Source organism: Meriones unguiculatus, chromosome 20 (assembly GCF_030254825.1).
Source record: "Meriones unguiculatus strain TT.TT164.6M chromosome 20, Bangor_MerUng_6.1, whole genome shotgun sequence".
NCBI classification, from domain to species: Eukaryota; Metazoa; Chordata; class Mammalia; order Rodentia; family Muridae; genus Meriones; species Meriones unguiculatus.
The window spans coordinates 31,242,696-31,255,162 of NC_083367.1; the positions used below are offsets into that span (position 1 = coordinate 31,242,696).

At 40.4% G+C, this 12,467-nt stretch overlaps 1 non-coding gene across 1 annotated transcript; it reads left to right on the forward strand.

Moving 5' to 3' along the window:
* Positions 1 to 2,137: 2,137 nt before the first annotated feature.
* Positions 2,138 to 2,242, forward strand: LOC132649626 (U6 spliceosomal RNA). Its single transcript, XR_009588110.1, has one exon. It is a non-coding gene; the product is annotated as a U6 spliceosomal RNA (small nuclear RNA).
* The last annotated feature ends 10,225 nt before the right edge of the window (positions 2,243 to 12,467 follow it).

A 12,467-nucleotide genomic window follows, 5' to 3' on the forward strand; every position in this document is an offset into this window, starting at 1 on the left:
GCACATAAAATTAAATAATCTATCTGTCTCTATCATCTATCTATCTATCTATCTATCTATCTATCTATCTACCTACCTACCTATCATCTTTCTTTTCTTTAAAGAGAAAACTTTATTTTTTTAAAAATGAAGTTAAGCCACTTGGAATGGAAATGTTACACTCAGGAGCCATAGACTGCCCCATAACCTCTCCTCTCCCCCGAAGTGCCAGGCATAGGAAACACCTTTCAAGTTGTTGACTAGGGGAGACTAAGAGACTTCCCCACCCCCAAATATGAAAATGCTGTTGCCTTTGGTTGTCTCCTAGAAACTGAAGACAAGACCATATTACTGAAGCTACCATACATTTCAGACACAGGGCTTGAAGGAATCGAACTGGGAGCCTCCTTCCTGAGGACGAGATTTTGTGGTATCAGAGGAAGCTGAGCAAGCTGCCAAAGGAGAAAAGCAATCAGCAGTTCTACCCAGATATGATGCCTATGAAGCACAACAATGACCAGCATAGCAAAACATGCCCAAAGGCACAATAGTGGAACTTATATATTGGTGGTAACCAACTGCCTCTAATTGGACTTAAGGCCCACTCAATAGGAGGGGATGCCTGCCTGATATTACAAACCGACTGCCTGTGTGGTGAGGTCATAGAACCTAGAAGAGAACTCACAAGTACCTCTTTACTAAGTCACTGTAATTTCTACATTCTAGGTATTTATTCTTGTACCCATCGATAAACGTAGCTCTCAGTTGCTCAAAGGAAATCTTTTTGCAGCAGATGGAGAAAACTACAGAAAGCTAAACCTGGTCAGAGTGAAGAAAACAACAGAAATGGAGTGTCAAACTCCATTTGATGTATGAACAATACAGTTCCTATACCAAAGGCTCAGGCAACACTGAGGAAGAGGTATGGTAACACTGTTAGAGGCACAGGATGGGCTGTGAGATTGTGTCTCCTCTATCTGACGGGGAAACTGCCCCCAGGAAATTTCAGCAATTTGAGTGCCTAAGCAAGACCTTCAAAATTAAAACATCAGTTAGCACGCCAGTGAGGATGGGAAATTCTCAAAAGGCTTCAGCTCAGAAAGAGAGCTAAGGGCAACTGTTGAGAGAAAGGGGGAATCGATCAACTCCAGAAAAGAAACCCCTGATAGGTTTATCAAATCTCAGGATGTCAGTTCCGGACACGTATGAGTAACACTAAATGATCAGGAGGATATGTACATGTTTTACATATAAATTATGTAATATTTTAACTTAATGTATTTCATAGAATATATATTAAAGAGTAAGAGGCCATGAGTTTGATAAGCAGGTTGAAGAGGAAGCATGGGGAGAAGAGAGGGATAATGATGTAAATACAGTAGTCATAATCAAATTTTCAAAAATAAGTAGAAATATAAAATGTTCTGAGTTTCTAGATTTAATTCTGGAAATGTTTAAGTAAAGACATGGAAAGGAAGATCTGATTTCACATTTACTGGAACCAATAACAGGTAATAGCAGCACCAGTGAGTCACTATGTGACTATGTACATGCGTGCGTGTGGCCACTAGAACAAACGCTTTATAAAGGCTCACAAGAACGCATGCTAAAGTCTTCCTTTTTAAACATGGCTGCTTAAAATACAATCCAAGAATATGCTCAGCATGTTCAATTCAGCATTACGGCAGGTCCAAAAATAAAAGAAAAAAAATCGGATTTTTTTAAAATGAAGAAAAAGTTTGTCTTAAAAGTAAAAATCAGTACTTACACTAAGCATACATGGCATACACATACTCATTAATAAACTAAAATGATGAGAGTGGTTTAAAAATGTGGCCCAAACACATCTCCCCAGGAACCTCACTCCAGCCGGGCACGGTGGTGCACCCCTGTAATCCCAGCACTTGGGGAGGCAGAGGCAGGCAGATCTCTATGAGTTCGAGGCTAGCCTGGTTTACAAAGTGAGTCCAGGACAGCCACAACTACACAGAGAAACGCTGTCTCAAAAAAAAAAAAAAAAAAAACAATAAAAAAAAACAAAAAATAGAAATGAAAAAATAAAAAGAACCTCACTTCAAATAAAACAATTCAGAACAAGAAGAAGTAAAATAATGGAAAAAGATGTATCGTGCAATCATTTTCAAAAGCAACAGGGCATGCTTGCTTCGGCAACACATATACTAAAATTGGAACGATTCAGAGAAGATTAGCATGGCCCCTGCACAAGGATGACATGCAAATTCATGAAGCGTTCCATATTTTTATGCATGGAGATAACCTAAGACCCCTGCACAGATGTAGCCCATGGCAGTTCAGTATCCAAGTGGGTTCCATTGTAAGAGGAACAGGGACTGTCTCTGACATGAAGTGATTGGCCTGCTCTTCAATTTCCTCCCCCTGAGGGGGAAGCAGCATTACCAGGCCACAGAAGAAGACACTGCAGCCACTCCTGATGAAACCTAATTGAGTAGGATCAGAAGGAAGGAAAAGAAGTCCTCCCCTATCAGTGGACTTGGGGAGGGGCATGCAGGCAGAGGGTGGAGGAAAGGAGGGATTGGGATGGGAGGAGGGAGGGAACCACGGGGGGATACAAAGTGAGTAAAGTATAATTAATAAAGAAAAAAAAAAGCAACAGGGCTATATTGACATGTAAAGTAGACTCTTGAAAAAAATTAAAAAAGAAACAATACTTTAAAAAGTCTGTTTGTTCTTCCTAGGACTTCATCTCTTGTCCATATTTCTCATTGTGAAGAGAAAGTATGAAAATATGTGCAAAACATACATCTTTTTTTTCATCCTTTTGCAAGGAATTGACATCAAAAATACATGAAAAACTCCAAATCTAAAAAAAAAAAAAACAAAACAAAAAACTCCACCAATACTGGTACCGCTCCTACCCGCCCCATCATCACCACCACGACAACCATCATCATCATCAAATCTGCATTTTCACCTGAATTCAAAGGAACCAATCAACTTAAATAGATTGTCTCAAAAGAAGACTTACACATAGCTCTGTGGAGAAAGAAAAAAAAAAAAAACCTGCTGGCACCTGTTAATTTTCATGGCATTAATGATCAGAGTTGTTACTGAAGGAAGATTTTTAAAAAATTCTCAATTTTGTTGTGGTTTTGATTAGGATCAGGGAAATGCTACCAGTTTCCCTAAACTCCTCTCCTCACTGTTTCATTGTTGGCTGCCTTGTGTGTGATAGGGTCTTGCTTTATATCTCACCATCTTCATCCCTCAGCTTTCCAGATGCTGGGACTACAGATGTGTGCCTATACATTTGTCTCCTTGTTATCTTAAACAAGCCTAATGGATTCTTTTAATTCCAAGATTAAAACAAAGCTCATGCACTATGTCTGGTTGTCATGTATTTTTATTTCTATTTATTTATTTATTTATTTATTTATTTATTTTTTGTCTTGGAGCAGCTGTGCTCTACTGTAAGATCATTGGACAGAGGTCATTAGATTCTAAAGTTTAGTTCATATATTTGTAAGTTCAGAATTTCAGTGTTATCGGTCATTAAAATTGTCATGTCCCAGGAGCTGGAGATACAGCTCAGTGGCTTAGAATGCTGTTTAGAATGCTCCCAGGAGAGGTGGGTTAGAAATCTCAGTGCCAGGTATGGGTTATCTTCTCGTGAAAGTGAAAGAGGGACTGGCTGGAAAGACGAAAGGAAATAGTGGGAATGAAAGGGGGCAAGAGAAGGCCATGGCGTTGAGCACAATTGAAGTCTGTTACGTACATGTATGATATTTTATTTGTAACTAATTAATTAGAAAAGGGCTTTCAGAATGCATGGAGCTAGAAGGGAAAAGTAGTAGTAGGAATCAGGGAATAAATTTGATCAAACACAATGTGTACATGTATGAAATTCTCAAATAATAAAAAAGTGTAATGAAAATGAAAGAAGTTAAATGAAAGCAGATCTGAAAGATAGAAAAAATAGTTAAGGATTACAGTAATTCTTCACATAAATGATGTCCTTACCCAAAAATTTTAGTTTGTACTTTAAACTCACTAAGTGCACATAAAGCTTCAGGCTGGAGCCTTCCACGCAGCCTAGTCTTTATTACTTTCTCAGTTGGATGTAGAAGGTCACATCTGAACACACGTTTTTCCATTGTCACAAATTAACTTACTTAGTGAATGAAATCTATCATATAATTTAGCCGCCGGGGGAAAAAAAGAACTTCATAGAGTTACACGAATGAAAAAGACAACTGCATTAAAATAAAGGAATCATTAGTAGGGCTCAGGCTGTAGCTCAGTTGGTAGAGCGCTCACTTGCACCCATCAACCACCAGCTCAGCATAAAGCGGATGTATTCATTCACGTCTGTAATCCTAGCAAGGAAGCAAGGATATTGATGTTCATCCTCAGCTAAATACAGAGATCAAGGCCAGCCTGGAATACATGAGAAATTCTCATAAAGTGTGCGTGTGTGGTGTATGTATACTTTTGTGTGTTTGTGTGTATATGTGTATGTATATGTATGTGCACATATGTGTAGATGTGTGCATGTGCTTATATGTACATGTATATGTGTATGTACATGTGTGCACATATGTATGATTGCATATGAAAACAGGACTATAAGCTTAGTGAGTCATAATAAGAGGAATATGACATAGTAACTTTTTTGTATCTTATCAATGAACAATGAAATGAAACCAAGAGGAATTCACTTACAAAGCATCCAGAAGCATAAAATATTTAAGAATAAACATTTTTAATGGTTTTGACTTTTTACTTTATTTTATTTTTTTAACTTTTATTAGTTACACTTTATTCACTTTGTATCCCCCCATAAACTCCTCCCTCCTCCCCTCTCAATCCCACCTTCCCTCCCCCTTCTTCATGCATGCCCCTACCCAAGTACACTGATAGGGGAGGTCCCCCTCTCCTTCCTTCTGCTCTTAGTCTATCAGATCTCATCAGGAGTGGCTGCATTGTCATCTTCTGTGGCCTGGTAAGGATGCTCTCCCCTCAGGGGGAGGTGATCAAAGAGCAGACCAATCAGTTTATGTCAGAGGCAGTCCCTGTTCCCATTACTATGGAATCCACTTGGACACTGAGCTGCTATGGGCTACATATGTGCAGAGGTTCTAGGTTATCTCCATGCATGGTACTTGGTTGGAGTATGAATCTCTGGAAAGACCCCTGTCTTCAAATTTTCTGGTTCTGTTGCTCTCCTTGTGGAGTTCCTGCCCTCTCCAGATCTTACTATTTCCCACTTCTTTCATAAGATTCCATTCACTCTGCCCAACAGTTGGCCATAAGTCTCAGTGTCTGCTTTGATAGTCTGCAGGGCAGAGCCTTTCAGAGGCCCTCTGTGGCAGGTTCCTAACTTGTTTCCTGTTTTCTTCTTCTTCTGATGTCTGTCCTCTTTGCCTTTCGGGATGGGGATTGAGTATTTTAGTCAGGGTCCTCCCTCTTGATTAGTTTATTTTATTTTTAAAGATTTATTTGTTATTTATATACTATTCTGCTTACAGATACACCTGCATACCAGAAGAGGGCACCAGATCACATTATCTATGGTTATGAGCCACCCTGTGGTTGCTGGGAATTGAACTCAGGACCTTCAGAAAAATAGACAGTGCTCTCAACCTCTGAGCCATCTGTCCAGCCCAAGAATAAGTAGTTTAAAAGACTTATGCTCTAAAATTCAAATTCCAATGTAAGAAATTTAATGCTCTCTAAAAAATATATCATGTTCACGAGTTGGAAGATTAATATGGAAGAAGACACAGAATGGGAGAGAAACACTTATAAATAATGTGCCTGTTCTATTTCTTTTGTTGTTCCTGTTAGGTTATTTATATTGTTCTATCTTCATATTCCATGATTCTTTGCTCTATCCATTCCATTTTGCTTCTGAGCCTATACACTGAGTTTTTAAATCCTGGTTTTTGCATTGTTACACTTGATTCTTACACATATCCTGTACTTCTTTGTGGTCTGAGTTTTTATTTGCCTTGAGCATTTTTATTATTACTACTGACGTCTTACATTTAATTGTAATGTGTCTCTTATGTACATGATTACAGCTATTGCTTGTGTTGTTTCATGAAGTCTGAAATCTTCCTGCTTCTTCATATGGTTTCATCTTATTAGAACATGGCATTTGCACCCAATAATTTTCCCTGGTCTGGGCTTCTGGGCCCTGCTTACATTTTTGTGCTGACACTGTTTCACAAGGGCCTCCATCTTGCCTCATTGCTGTCCACAGATCCCAGCTTCTGATGATGGTCAGTGAGAAAGAGTTTTCATTCCTGCTTGCAGGTGGGGGATTCTGCCTGCTCCTGGGCTTTCCTGAGACCTCTTTGTGAGATAAGGATGCAAGTCCCTCATTCTCATTCACTACGTAGTGTCTTAACATGATGAGACAGGGTAGCACGTGGTTCCCTTATGTCTGGGTGGTGGTGAAACCTTTGCCTCTCCCTCGCCCTCTTCTGCATGCCAATGTGGAGAGGCAGAGATCACCTCATAGAGTAGAGTGGCAATTAGCTTCCACACAGGCTCTGCACAGATGCTGAGGAGGCAGGGAAACGACCCTGGTAAGGACAGAAATCTTTAATGTTTCCTGTCACTTTTCACACAACTTTAGTGGGTCTGGACGTTAGTAGTTTGTGCCCCGGATTAGGGTCTCACAAAAGTAGAACCATGGGTTCTCTGTGGCCCTTTGCTCAGTCTTTGAGACAATGGCTTTCTCTGTGATGCCTACCTTGAGTACGCTGGTTATTGTCTGAAAGGTTTTTGCCTGTCTAGGATATCCTGTTCATGGCCCTTTGGGGCTAGAATTGTTATCCATTATGGCCCCCAAATAATGGCACAGAGACCTATTATATTTATTAATAAGCTTTAAAGCACTATAACTGGACAGATACTCATTTATTCTAACCCAGTTACGGTAGTCTGGCTACTTCCCAGCCATGTGCCCTTTAGCTGTTCCCTCCGTCTCTCCTTGCCATTGCCATTCTTAGTCCATGTTTGTCCTCATGGCAACTCCCTCATGGCACCTCCTCTCTCTCTCTCTGCCTTCCTTCTCCTCCTCCTCTCTCTCTTTCCCTTCCTCTTCTCTCCCTAGCTGACCCCCATCCCAATACTGGGACCAGAAGTCCTGCTTCCTGTCCTCTCTGCCCAGCTATTGGCTGTTCAGCTTTTTATTAACCAATCAGTAATAACTGGAGAACATTCTTTATACAACATTGACACAGGAGATTCTTCAGTGATCATGACAGTGCCCATGTCTGGATCTCAGGCCCAGAAATCATCAACTGAATACACCATGCACAAAACCAGTGCTCAACATGAGTGCATGCTTTGTTAGGCGCTTTCCTTTGCTTTTTTTTTCTTTTAATTTTTTATTAATTACACTTTATTCATTTTGTATCCCCCCATAAGCCCCTCCCTCCTCCCCTCCAAATCCCACCCTCCCTCCCCTTTCTGCATGCATGCTACTCCCCAAGTCCACTGATAGGGGAGGTTCTTCTCTCCTTTCTGATCTTAGTCTATCAGTTCTCATCAAAAGTGGCTGCATTGTCCTTTACTGTGGCCTGGTAAGGCTGCTCCCCCCTCAGGGGGAGGTGGTCAAAGAGCAGGCCAATCAGATTATATCAGAGGCAGTCCCTCTTCCCATTACTATGGAACCCACTTGGACATTGAACTGCCATGGGCTACATCTGTGCAGGGGTTCTAGGTTATCTCCATGAATAGTCCTTGGTTGGAGTATGAGTCTCTGGGAAGTTCCCTGTGTTCAAATTTTCTTGTTCTGTTGCTCTCCTTGTAGAGACCCTGTCCTCTCCAGCTCTTACTATTTCCCACTTCTTACATAAAATTCCATTCACTCTGCCCAACAGTTGGCCATTAGGCTCAGCATCTGCTTTGATAGTCTGCAGGGCAGAGGCTTTCAGAAGCCCTCTGTAGAAGGTTCCTAGGTTGTTTCCTGTTTCTTAAAGCTTCTGCAAAGGAAAGGACACCATCATCAAAACAAAGCGACTGCCTACAGATTGGGAAAGAATCTTCACCAACCCTTTATCTGACAGAGGAATCATATCCAGTATATATAAAGAACTAAAGAAGCTGAAAAGCAACAAACCAAGTAATCCACTTAAAAAATGGGAAACAGAGCTAAACAGAGAATTCTCTGTAGAGGAATACCGAATGGCAGAGAAGCACTTAAAGAAATGCTCAACCTCATTAGCCATTAGGGAAATGCAAATCAAAACAACCCTGAGATTTCACCTTATACCCATGAGAATGGCCAAGATCAAAAACTCAAGTGACAACACATGCTGGAGAGGTTGTGGAGAAAGGGGAACCCTTCTCCACTGCTGGTAGAAATGTAAACTTGTACAACCACTCTGGAAATCAATCTGGCGCTTTCTCAGACAACTAGGAATAGCGCTTTCCCAAGATCCAGCCATACCACTCCTAGGCATATATCCAAAAGAGGCTCAAGTACACAAAAAGGACATTTGTTCAACCATGTTTGTAGCAGCTTTATTTGTAATAGCCAGAAGCTGGAAACAGCCCAGATGCCCCTCAACTGAAGAATGGATGCAGAAATTGTGGTACATCTACACAATGGAATATTACTCAGCAATGAAAAATAAGGAAATCATGAAATTTGCAGGTAAATGGTGGGACCTGGAAAGGATCATAATGAGTGAGTTGTCCCAGAAGCAAAAAGACACACACAGTATATACTCACTCATATAGACATACAACATTGGAAAAACCCACTAAAATCTGTGCATCTAAAGAAACTAAGCAAGAGAGAGGACCCTAACTAAAACGGTCAATCCCCATCCTGAAAGGCAAAGAGGATGGACATCAGAAGGCGCTTTCCTTTGAATCCACTGATATAATTATGTGGATAGAGTCTTGGGCTCTAAGTGTAGTATTTATGAGACAAAAATCTTAAAAAGCAAAACAAAAGGAAAGAACACAAACAACACAGGAAAGTTACCATAATAGTGTGTCTTAAAGTGCTATGATCCTTAGGTAGGCCCTTCTCTCTGTCTCTGTCTATCTTTCTGAATATATATATATATATATATATATATATATATATATATATATGTGGTCCTGAGTTATATAATAAAGCAATCTGAGCAACCCATATACTCATACGATACTATACTGTACTATATTAGAATATATAAAAAATCTCAGAGTTTTATTTGCGTCTAATGGAAGAATACAGAAGTGTTTTTTCCTACACTTGTACAAAGTAGATGCCTCCTCATTTCCATCATCAGGAAGAAATATAAGAAGGATACAGACTTAACTTGAGTTGGTTTGTTAGATGAAAACCTTGAAAAGTGCCTTCAGAAGATGTTAACGCAATAATGCAGCAATACTGGACATCCCTCATTTAACCCTTGACCCGACATCTCTGTCACTATGGGAACAGATTAATTCTAGCTACAATGCCACCCTGTGTTGATTAAGAACATTCCAGGTCATTCCAGGCAGGAAGGGTATTACACAGAAGAATGGCTTGGAAACATTTAGAAATGAGCTGAAACACTTAGCTGCTAAAGATGCAGACTAATGTCTGGGTTTATGGTGTTGGAGGTCTGCAGAAGCAGGCGGTTGATTTTCTTTCCATTATGATCTTGCTTTTGTTTAACCTTCAATGGTTTTAATTGTATTATTATTTTTGTACTCATTTATATCTGTTCTGATCGTCTGTTTCCTTTCTTTGCCTCTCATTTTCTTTTTTGTTCATTTTCATTATCATAAATAGGATAAAGTTCTTTTCCTAATATCGTTTTCTATTCTGTAAAATGTGTGAAATCTTCACAAATAAAATTGCTGTGTAAACCGAGTTCTGACGAGATCTGTGATCATTAGGAGTTGGGGTGAAACCACCAAGTGTAGCAAAGTATGGAATGCATTGTTTTCATTTTTGTCTTGGTTACGTTTTGGTCAGCTTAACACCACCTAGGCTCATTTGGGAAAAGGGGACCTCAATTGAGAATGCGCCCCCCCCCATGGGCCTGTATGAAAGCCTGAGTACGCATTTTCTTGATTAATAATTGACTGGAGGGTCCCACCCATCATTGATGGTCCTGCCCGTGGGTAATCGGTTCTGAGTTACATAGTGAAGCAGTCTGAGCTGTCCGCAAGGAGCAAGCCATTTTAGTTTCTGCATCCAGCTCCGTCCAGTTCCTGCTGCAACATCCGTTTGTTATGGACTGTGACAGAAACATGCAAACTGAAATAAGCACTTTCCTTCCCAAGTCATGGTGTTCTATCACAGGAATGGAGACCTCAGCTAAAACAACTGTTATCTGGTTAATAACTACAACCTGACCGTGATGTGCTTGCTAGTTATTGCAGGAATTCTTCCTTTTAACTATTTACTTCAACTATTTAACTGTTTTTCAGATTAAAGATGAAAATATTGTAATTCATCATTTTACATGTACTTCAGCAATGTGATTACCTGAGTTTGGTAGGACTTTGAGAATTCAGTTGATGTGACAAAAAAAGGTAGAGAGGCAGCCGTCCTGTGTCCCTAACCGTATTTCCTTCTTGCTCTGCCTTGTTAACAAATTTGCATCTCTGTCTTAATTTAGAAACAAATTAATTTAGTGATATTATTTCCTAAATATAACAGGCAACCTTTCCGTTCTCAAACTTGTATATCATTTATTTTGTTACATGTGAATTTACTTGTATTCCCCAACCTCTTCTTTAAAAAAAAAATTAGATGATTTCTTATTTCACATAAATTCTAATTATCTGCTGAGAGCTTAGAGCCAGGGGCTGCTAATTTCTTCAAAGCTTTGATTAGTTAGTAGGCGGATCAGTGACTGTGGCATTGAGGTCTACTGATTCATAACGAGATGGATATGACCGTCAAGGAGAGATTCCGTGAAATGGTGGGAGAAATCCTCAAAGAAATGAGGGCACTGAGAGAAATAGGCAGCAAAAGGCAGCGGAGGCATAGAAGGTTCACAGATGGTACTAGTATAAATGGAGAACTAAGTTTAACTTAATTGTTTTTGAGAATCCCACAGGTATATGCAATAAACTGCGATCATAGTGATCCTATTAGCTTCATAATACCCCCCTACTCCTAATGACTCCCTTTTTCTAAGTGAGTCATCTCTGTTTTAGCCTTCTGACGCTGTGGTAAACACCACAATAAAAAGCAATTTAAGAAGGAAAGGATATGTCTGGCTTACACATTCCGCATCACAGGCCGTGACTGAGGGAAGTCCAGGCAGGGACTCAAGCAGGAACCTGGAGGCAGGAATTGAAACAGAGAACAGAGAGGAATACTGGCCATTGGCTTTCTCAGCCTGCTTTTTTCTACAACCCAGGACCACTTGCCCAGAAGTGGGTCAGCCCAGGCAGAATGTGCGCTGATATACCTATCATTGACCCACTAGTCTAGGGTTTAGCCATAAATATTTAGATGGCAATTTGACTATACCTGCATTTAGGAACATATCAATAATTCACTCCCCTAAAGGTCTGTGACCTCTCTAGCCATAGACTTTTGATCAGGTTTACAGTACCAGATATGTATTTTCTGCTATAAAGCAGAATTCAGATCCCTGCCTCCCCCTAAAGACAATAGTTGGCTACTTACCAAATAAATGGAGAACACACACAAACACACACACACACACACACACACACACACACACACAAATACATATTTGCTTATAATTAAATACATTTTCCTTTCTTTTCTGAAAACATGTGTACATGAGTAACACTATCTAGACTTAGCAGGTTATATTTAGGAGATACGTAAATGTTCATAGGGAGTCAAAGGAATCACTTGGCCAGGAAAGTTAAGAATGGACTGTAGGAAACCCAGCATAGTAGGGCATGGCTTTAATCCCTTCAATTCAAGAGGCAGAGAGAGATAAACAGATCTCTGTAAGCTCAAGGCCTGCTTGGCCTACATTGTGACTTCTAGGTCAGCAAAGGCCTCATAGTGAGACCCTGTCTCAAAACAAAGAAACAAACAGAAGCTTTTAGGGGTAGAAGTTGAATCTGAGGTGAAAGACTAGGGTGGAAATGAAAGGGGCCTGGATTTCATGGGGAAGGGCTTTGAAGTCAGGTGACAGGATGCAATGCCATACGTAGGAAGTAGAAATTAAGAGGATTACAGGTTGATTCCGTATTTACTGAGTTGATTCACTTGTCCTTGTGTAAGTGCTATGCACTGAGCTAAAATTCTTAGTTTGGAGTGATGGCAAAGCACAGTCACACTAAGAAGCTGATGATCTGTGTCTTAAGGGGTGAAGATAGGAGGACAAAGAGGGGACAGGAGCTCCACAAGGAGACCAACAAAGCTAAAAAGCCTGAGCCCAGGGGGTCCTGCAGAGGCTGATGCATCAACCAAGGACCATGCATGTACCTAGACCTCTGCTCAGATGTACCTGATTGGCAGGTCAGTCTCCATGTGGGTTCCCGAGTTAGGGGAGCAGGGGCTGCCTTTG